This window comes from Globicephala melas, chromosome 2, assembly GCF_963455315.2.
Source record: "Globicephala melas chromosome 2, mGloMel1.2, whole genome shotgun sequence".
NCBI classification, from domain to species: domain Eukaryota; kingdom Metazoa; phylum Chordata; class Mammalia; order Artiodactyla; family Delphinidae; genus Globicephala; species Globicephala melas.
Window position 1 is genome coordinate 86449503 of NC_083315.2, and position 9956 is coordinate 86459458.

Sequence of the window (9956 nt, forward strand, 5' to 3'; positions counted from 1 at the left end):
ACTCACATCGGCTGGTTCATAATGTTGTACTTTAGGTAAGTAAAGCTTTAGTGACAGCCCTCAGGTGAGCTTGGAGCCTGATTTTGGGATATTTGGTTAGTTAACACAACAGGAGTTCGTGACGTAGCCCTGATGGTGAGTAGGCAGGTGTTATACTCGTCCCAGCCTCTGTCACCAGTGGGCTCGGGCTGCACCCACACTTTAAGCAGCATGAACGGGGGAGGTAGGAGGCTGTGGTCGGATGTGTTCCCAGAATTCCCTGAAGCTCTTCCATGCCCACAGGCTATGAATATTTTTGTAACACTTGCTCTTATCCTCCCCATCCAAAAAAAAAACACCCCAAAACAGTTTACCATCACTTCTAGTTCTGATTCATTACAATGTAGCATAGAGGAAATAAATATATATATTTTTATATATATATAACCGTAACCATAACTTTAACCCTAGCCCTAACCTATGTGTGTGAATATGTGTGTGTATATATATACATATACACACATATATATGTATATATATATATAGCTCGTTGCATTTTCCAGCAGGCTAAGAGAAGGTGGAATATAGGTAGGGGATAGCATGAACCAAGGCATGGAGCAGTGACAGCCCCTGTGTTTGGGTGATGGGCAGTGGAGGCTGTGGCTAGAGTGTGGGTGAGGAGCACAGAGTGACTCATTTCTCTAGAGGAAGCTTGGGCTGCATTCTGCACGGCCTTGTATGACATGAGGAGCCTTGGGCCATTTGAATTCACAGAATGGTCACAGTTCAGAATGACCTCTTTGGTCACAGCAGGGAGGGTGGCTTGGAGAGAGAAACCAGAGTTGTCAGTTTTTACCATGCATACTGGCTAGCAGTCCTAAATGCTACTGTACCAAGAATGCAGGAATATGCTTAAAGCAAATCCTTCATCATATCTCACCAGAGACATGAGGAATCTGAAAGCCAATTGTCATCTTATATATCAGGCTTTGCGAGAAGTGTATCCAGCCATCTGGCTCACTCTTTGGACACTAGCTGGTTTCATTACCATCTGTTTGGGGGTTGGAACTGGGATACTTTGGCCTTCTCCATCATGTCTCAGTTGTTTATGTTTTTTTAGATCCCTGAGTTAAGAACTTAAGTTCATCTCTGTGATTGGGCAGGTCAAGATTGTCAGTTTTCAGGTAGATGTACCATGTCCCAAATAGGCGGGAAACATGCTTGTGCAATAATGTAGGCACAACAGCAATGGCAAGGACCAAGGTGAGATTTCCAGTGTTGGAGCTTTGCAGCATAGCTGACTCACTCCTTCAGAGCTGTGCTCGTGTGACCCAGCCCCACCCAGCAGGGCGTGTGAGGACGGTGGGCCATGGACATGTCTGAGTGGTTCCTTAATGGTGAGTACAGGTGGGTGATATGGAGTGATGAGGAGAAATGCTAGGAGAACATATGCTCCAGAAGAATTTCAAGAGGAGCAACACAAATAAAAGATGATGAGCGAGAAGCTATAAGAGCACAGTAAGCCAGCTCGCAGCACTCAGTGTGGCCCATCAAACTAACCACAAACATCTCCGGATGACCCACTGTGTGCTCGGTACACAAGGCAGAGATGGGGGAGAGTAAGATATGCTTTCTGCCCTCAAGCATCTCTCCATCTTAGGGGGAAACAGAAGAGGTGGTGGATACATGAGATGGTTTCTCCCTCAGAGCTTCCACCAACACCTTGACTTGGGACTTCTGGCCTCCTGAACTTTGAGACAATAAATTTCTGTTGTTTTGAGCACCTACTTTATGGTAATTTGTTACCACAGGAAACTAATCTATAGATAAACTCAGCAGTGGCACAGCCTCATTTCCCAGTAGAAATCAGGGTCTGATATCCCACTGAGAAAAGGTTGGAATGTTCGCGATGCCAGGCACATAACAGCTTTGCATGCATGGGCCCTGTGGAGGGCCAGAGAAGGGGAAAAAAGCCTTCGATGTGAGGCTTCCAAGGGGACACCACATACAGAATTCAATGGCAAACAGCACATTGAAAATAAGTGCAACATATATGGTAGGAAAATAAGGGTTGATTTCCTTATATGAAAAGCTGCTATCAAAAAATCAATGAGGAAAAGATAAATACCCTTTAGAAAAGTCAGGAAAGTTGAGAAACAATCAATATACAAAGGAAAAATGGCAAATGACTAATGTATCACCACCTGGATGACCTGGGCTCATTGTACATCCTGCCTCCTCTTAAACTGGTACTCAAGATTTGCTCTTTCAAGTGTGTCCCAAAGATGCACGTTCAGGACCCGGCTCGTGAAGACCAGAGAGAAGGCTTATTTCAGGCCAGATGAAGTAAAGGTGGGCACTGCACAGCTTGCTGCATCAGCAGGAGAGACGCTGCAGCACAGAAATGGTTGCAAACCTGGAGCAAAGGGTGTTGTGAAATAGGAAAGCATCATCAATTGATGGATCAACACACAAGCATTTGTTGAAAACCTGTTTGGCTCCAGCACTGTCCTGTGTCTTGTGGGGAGCACGAGAATACCACGCTTTGCCCCAACCCCCCACCCCACCACGGAGGAGAAAAGACTGAGGGATAAGAAATAACAGGACAACAAACCCCAGGAGGAATGAATTCTTTGGCCTAGATTATGTGAGTTGTTTCCAGTTCTGGCCGCACATTAGAATCCCTGGAGAGCTTTTTAAAAATACAGTTGCCTACTGGAATGTTCATAGCAGCACTGCTTGTAAGAGCTCCAAACTGGAGACTCTCCAAATGCATATCAGCAGTATGGATAAATAAATATGGATTATTCGAGTAATAGAGTACTGCTTAGCAATGAGAATGAAAGATCGACAACTACATGCAACAATGTGGATAAATCTCTTTAGTATAATGTTGAGTGAAAGCAACCAGATAAAAAAGTGTCACGGTTAAGTGGACCATTGCAATGTAAGTTGCTAACAATAGAAGAAACTAGGTGTGGGGTACACTCGAACACTGTACTGTCTACGCTTCTTTTTTTTTTTTTTTTTTTTTGCAAATCGGAACTGTTCCGAAATTTAGAAGTTTATTTAAATATAAAAGTCATACTCTGTGGTTCTGTTAATGCCAAAGACAAACAAAATTCCGCCTAAGCTATTAGAAGTCAGGAAAGTGCTTACCCTAGGAAGAGTGTGTCTGGAAGGGTACACGAGGGGACATTGGGGTGGTGGTAACGTTCTGTGTCTTGATCCGTGTGTTGGTTACATGGGCGTGTTCCACTGTGAATATGTATCAAGCTAAACACTCATGTGCACTTTCTGTATGTAATATTTTATATCAATAAAATGTTAAAAGCTATGCCGAGCCTACCTAGACTGATTAAATCAGATTCCTTAGAGGAGGGCCTGGGCGTTAGTATTCTTTAAAAGCTCCCTGGATTATTCTCATGTGCGTCCAGGTTGGAGAACCATTGCTATTTGTCCTGTGGGCAGTGAGAGGAGCCAGAAACCAGTACAGACTGGAGTTGTGGGTACAAACTTCCCTGAGAAGGTGGAACATGTATGGATTCTTAAAGGCTGGGAGGGGTTGATGAGGCCAGCGGGGCTCCACTATAAATGAGCATTTCAAGCCCAGGAAACATTCGATTTCCAATTCTCATTTTTCTGTTTTTCTGGTGGTGGCTACACTTTTGCTTAGAAACTTGATTTCCCATCTTAAATGCTCTTGTCACGTGTTGACCCCTTAGGTTTGAGAGCTGTGAACAGGGTCTCACTGGGTTTCACGCAAATGGCATTAAAAAGCAATTAGTCTTGTGTACCTTAAACACTATATTTTATCTAATTTGTACTCTCTTGTATTTCTGCTCAAGCCTCAGTAAGCCCTCAAGAAAGCATGCTTATAATAAATGACTGGAAAAACAAGCCTCAGCATTTAGGTTGGATCACAGACGCACTCCGTATAGTGTTAGCAATCAACTGCTAAGACATAACACGTTTAAGTGTGCAAAATTGGGGAAGGGAGACTTCTTTGGGGCAAGGTTTGATGGATTCCTGGCTTATGCAGGAACTTATGTCTGAGTGTATGCCAATACTGATGATTATTATTAGTCCAGACACTCCAGTGGACTCTCTGATAAGTTTCTGAGACAGGCGCTGTATGGAATATTCACTAAGAGCATTTGTGAACTTACAGTGCCGTTCTGTTCTGATAGCCATTACTTCCTTGGACTCCTTCTAGGTAATTAATGATGGTAACAGCCGGCCTTTTTTGAGTGCTTACATCACGCCAGGGACTTTGCCAAGCCCTTTCCATGAATTATCTCATTTAATCCTCCCTTCAATCTTATGAATCCCCCCTTGACAGATGAGAAATCTAATGCCCAGGATTAATAATTTACCCAAGGTCCCACCACCTCTCAGAAGCAGAGCCAGTTATGTCAAAGCAGTTGAATTCCAGACCATGCTTTTAACCATGGTGTGATACTGCCTACAGGTGTCCTGCAAAGTTGGGATGATGGAACCCTGTAACAATTTGTCCTTAAATTCCTTCTCTCCCCTCCTTCCCACCTCACCATAGGTCTCACGATTTGTCACCTTGCCCTTTCTTCTCCCTCTTTCTTTTTCCCCCTCCTGGTACTTGCATTTATTCTGGAGAGCTGTTTCTCCTCCACCCACTTATCTCCAGAAGAGTGGATGATAAATTAAATCATGCTAAGACATTTGAGATTTGCTGAGTAATTTCTATCAAGAGTGATTGCACTTGAAGAGAAACTCCACCAGGAGGACAGTGCTTACCATCCGTGAGTGCTTATGAAACTAAGCAATGATGTAAGCTAGCCCAGGGGACAGAACCCACAGCCTGCTGGCCAGATCCTGTTTTGGTAAATAAAGTTTTATGGGAACACAGCTGCGCCCCTTCGTGTATTTAGTATCTGTGGCTGCTTTGGCGCTACAGTGGCAAGGTTAGGGTATTAGGACAGCCTAAAATATTTGCTCTCTGGGCCTTCTAGAGAAACTTTGCCCACCCCAGGGACACTATGGGAAGGCTCTACCTGCAGAGCATGGTGCATAGACGTTTTATAAATGGCAATTTCCTCTTCCGCAGGTTTCTGGTGTCTTCCTCTGGTGAATTCGGGGCAGGAGGAGTATTCTGAAATCACATTCACATGGGTCACTGCTGCCCCTGCCCATTCGTGACAGGCATTAGAGGCCACAATCCTCACTGAATATTCATCTGTACTTTAGCAAGTGAAAGAGTGACAAGCGTCCTCACAGAAACAAAATGATGTATTATTCATTCTTTAGAGAGTGTTTCCTGGAGAGCAAGCAGCAGGAAAGCCCCAGCTGGGGTGGAAGCAGACTGAGATCAGGAGCGTCATCTCAGTGCCAGGACCAGTGAGCTGGACTACGGGATTGATGCCTCAGCGCCACAGATACAGGACAGTTATGTGTCCTGATAGCTGCTGCCTTACCAGATAAAAGAAGACAGTTATTTTCTCTTTCAGATTGTGTTTAAAATCTCAAAAACTGAAATTAGTCTTGAAACACTTCAAGTTAATGGCTTGTCTGCTTCCTTATATATATATATATATACTTTTTAAGGACCACTTTCCATCATGCAATCCTTGTTTTCCACTGGTTAGCGGCAAGGGTGGCCCGGAGTTGTTGTAGACAGTATCAAATGGCCAGGCTGCACAGATACTGCTTCTAGCTCCAGTCCAGGAAGCCATTAAATTCAATCTCCCAGTTTCTCCATGAATTCTAATTTCTTTAATTTGGGGAATTGGTTTTTTTTTTTAACATCTTTATTGGAGTGTAATTGCTTTACAATGGTGTGTTAGTTTCTGCTTCATAACAAAGTGAATCAGCTATACATATACATATATCCCCATATCTCTTCCCTCTTGCGTCTCCCTCCCACCCTCCCTATCCCACCCCTCTAGGTGGTCACAAAGCACGGAGCTGATCTCCCCGTGCTATGCAGCTGCTTCCCACTAGCCATCTATTTTACATTTGGTGGTTGTATATGTGTCCATGCCACTCTCTCACTTCGTCCCAGCTTACCCTTCCCCATCCCCGTGTCCTCAAGTCATTCTCTATGTCTGTGTCTTTATTCCTGTCCTACCCCTAGGTTCTTCAGAACCTTTTTTTTTTTTTTTTTTTTTAGATTCCATATATATGTGTTAGCATACGGTATTTGTTTTTCTCTTTCTGACTGACTTCACTCTGTAGGACAGACTCTAGGTCCATCCACCTCACTACAAATAATTCAATTTCATTTCTTTTTATGGCTGAGTAATATTCCATTGTATATATGTGTCACATCTTCTTTATCCATTCATCTGTCGATGGACACTTAGGTTGCCTCCATGGAAGTGGGGTTTTTGCATTTGTGGACCATTGTCTCCAGGAGCTGTATTTCCCATTCTAGGGATACCCATGTACCTGGACCTAATACTTTCTCCTGGATAACTTAGAAGGTCTTACCTTCTTAACAGGTCACACATGATTAGATATTCTCCATCGTGCCTCTCAGCACTCAGTAAGATATAGTCTCTGTGAGGTTCGTAGAGTGATGGAGATTGGAATTAATATGAAATGTACCCTATTGTCTTAGCCTGGCTTCCCCAGAAGCCCAGGCTTACTGGAACAACATAATTCCAGGGAGCAGGAGTGAGGGCAGAGGGCAGTGAGGCAGGAGGGGTGAGGTGGGGATGGACTGTAGAGCCAGCCTCCCCTAAGTCGCTTCATCTCATGAGGTCATTTTCTAAGAAGAGGTATAAATTGGATCTCGGAACAGTTGACCCTGAGGCGAGAGAGAGCAAAGAATTGATCCGCCAGCTTCTGTCTTCCCCACCAGTGCCTGCCTAAAAGGTTTACTCCATGAGTTCTTTTTTTATTATTATTTATTTATTTATTTATTTTTGGCTGTGTTGGGTCTTCGTTTCTGTGCGTGGGCTTTCTCCAGTTGCGGCGCGCGGGCGGTGCGCGGGCCTCTCACTGTTGTGGCCTCTTCCGTTGTGGAGCACAGGCTCCGGACGCGCAGGCTCAGTAGTTGTGGCTCACAGGCTTAGTTGCTCCGCGGCACGTGGGATCTTCCCAGACCAGGGCTCGAATCCGTGTCCCCTGCGTTGGCAGGCAGATTCCCAACCACTGCGCCACCAGGGAAGCCCACTCCATGGGTTCTTAATGCCCCTGTGCATCCTGGCTGCATGCGTGGGTCCTGAGTAGGGCCCTGAGAAGTCCCAGGGCTCCTGGTCATGGGCGTAGCCACTTGGTCAGGCCCTGCCATGCCCCTTAGTGCCCCCGATTTCCCTGCACACCCTGGCTTTCTAGGCGAGCACCACCTGTAGCTCTCTGCTTTCTTGGGTTGAGGAGCAGGCCCCGCCCACACACCAGGGAGTTAACGTCCCAGAGAGCCTGAGAGTCGCTGGTGGCTAAATACGCTAGCATCCTTGTCCTTGTGTGAACCCATGATGAAGGCTGTGCTGCATGTTATTCCAGAGGCTTCCAGTGGTCGAGCCTCAATTACCACTGCAATCACCTGCTCATTACCACACCCTTTATTGGCTTTCTTCTCCTCCCATCTCACTCCCTGACTCCCCTTTCAGTGTTCCAAGGAGCATCTCTGTGTCCTTATCTAAGAGTCGGCTTCTAGGAGAACCCAGCAGAAGACCACAGAGAGGCGCTCAAGGAGGTGAGAGGCCCGGGACATGGGCACGCGGCCGGGGCTGCTCTACTGCACCTGGGCGAGTGCTCCAGCTGCAGTGACAGCTGGGGCGGGAGTCAGGGGAGGCCAAGAGGATCTGAGGTGGAGCAACAGGTGTCCAATGGGCACGTGCCATCTGGCAAGGTGGGTTACAGTTCATTGATTTGAAGCAGGCCCTGGGTATTTACTGTGTGTAGAGACCGCACTGAGCACTGCCTGAGGGTCGTGCACTTAAGGCTCACCGTTGGGAAGCAGGCCCCGTTATCGTTGCCCACATTTTACGAATGAGAGAACAAGCTCAGCAGGATGAAGTAAAGTGCCTAAGGTAACTCAGCGAGAAAAGGGCAAAGGCAGGACTGAAAGCCGAGGCAATCTGCCTCCAGAGCCTGTCCCTGTTAATGGTTAAGGATGATGCGTCTTAACCATTACTTTTTGCAGGTTTACCCAATTTAATTTTAGGGGACAGAGCCATTCAGGTATCCTGTTCCATTGACCTCCTACCAGACTCAGTTCCTTAGTTGAGTGTGTGAGTGTGTGTGTGTGTGTGCGTGCGTGCGCACATTGGGTGGTGGGAGCGTGGGAGCTGGGGGTTAAAATGTAGAGACCGCCTTCCCCACAGTGTTACCCAAAGAAATAACCTCTCACTCTTTGCAATCAAAGCAGAAGCTGGTCTGAGTCTTGTGTCTGGGTTTGGTTCCTTTTCCAAGACCAGAGGCTGTTTCTAAATTAGACTCTAACTTACTGGCCAGCAAATAGCACAAAACAAAACAACTTTTTTGATGATTTAAGTGTAAATAAGTCAGAGGCAGAGAGATTAACTTTCCCCTCAAATACACAGGGGTTAAAAAAAATTATAGTCTCCAGAGAGGCTGGCTCCTTGAGGACTGAGCTTTTGCCAAGTCAGCACATTCAGGAAAGAGTTTGTGACTCTCTGCAAACCCCAAGCGCCACTGGCCTCCTTGCCTTAGCTACGTGCTGAACCCAGGAGGAGTTCATCTTCCTAAATCCTCACTGTCTGTCACAACCGAGAGCCCATTTCTGTGCAAATGATTCATTGTTATAACTTGTGCCACCTCTTCACAGACTCAGGGACTTTTCTTTTTTTTTTTTCTTTTTCTTTTTTTTTTTTTACCGTACGCGGGCCTCTCACTGTCGTGGCCTCTCCCGTTGCGGAGCACAGGCTCCGGACGCACAGGCTCAGCAGCCATGGTTCACGAGCCCAGCCACTCCGCGGCATGTGGGATCGTCCCAGACCGGGGCATGAACCCGTGTCCCCTGCATCGGCAGGCAGACTCTCAGCCACTGCGCCACCAGGGAAGCCCGGGACTTTTCATTTTTTACATCAATTCCTGTGTAGTATTTCAACAAGTCCCTTTTTCTCCCCTGCCTCCCTCTTGTGCCTCCACCATCTCTCTGCCAGCAGATTCAAAACAGGAGTTCACGACAGGGCTTTCTTTGAGTCTAACCCCGAATCTCACTTTGCCTTTGGCCGTATATTTCTGACAGGTGCACAGCAGGCAAGAGAAATGACAGCATCATGCAGAATGCAAGCGAACACAGTACTGTGCATCATCATATTTTCTGCTGGTGTCCCTTTGGGTTACCATGAAATCACCTATTGGGACAATTTTTGTTCTTTTACTGAAACAAAGGAGTCACTGTGGACATCATTCATCCCCCAATTCCACGTTTAAGAACACAAAAATTAGAAAAGGATCAGAATGATTTTGACTGACTATATTCCTTCCATTCCAAGGTTTGGGGTAACAATGTATCCCCTACTGTAGGGTGGCTACAGAAGTGACAGGGCGGGAAGTCCATCGAGGTGTCCCTGAATATTAGCCACAGAGGGTAGCGGGACCGCTTTTAGAAGGAGCACACCAGCTGATCGCTGTGAACACAGCACAGAGTGGACACAGTTTACTCAATTGCAGGCAATTCTAGTTCCAAGGTGGGTGAAATGAACAACCTAGAGCCAGGAAAATAAATCTCTTCTCTTTGTATCTTAAAACCAGTGAATACGGTTTCCGAACCTGAGCCACTGGCCCTTGCCAATTCCTTTGCGTTTGGCAGGGGTTTTAATGGGCACCAGAGTGTAGTTGTCTCTCACAAGCTTTATGCAGGGTATCCAGACGATGCCTCAGGAGAACTCCCCTTGTAAAACCTACGGCGTCCCCACCTGCAACATTCCAGAGAGCGTGTCCACTCAGACGCTTTTCGTTCAGTGGCTCCTGGAAGACTGTTAGATCTGAGTGTGGAACAAATTCCAGGGACCATGCACATCAACTTG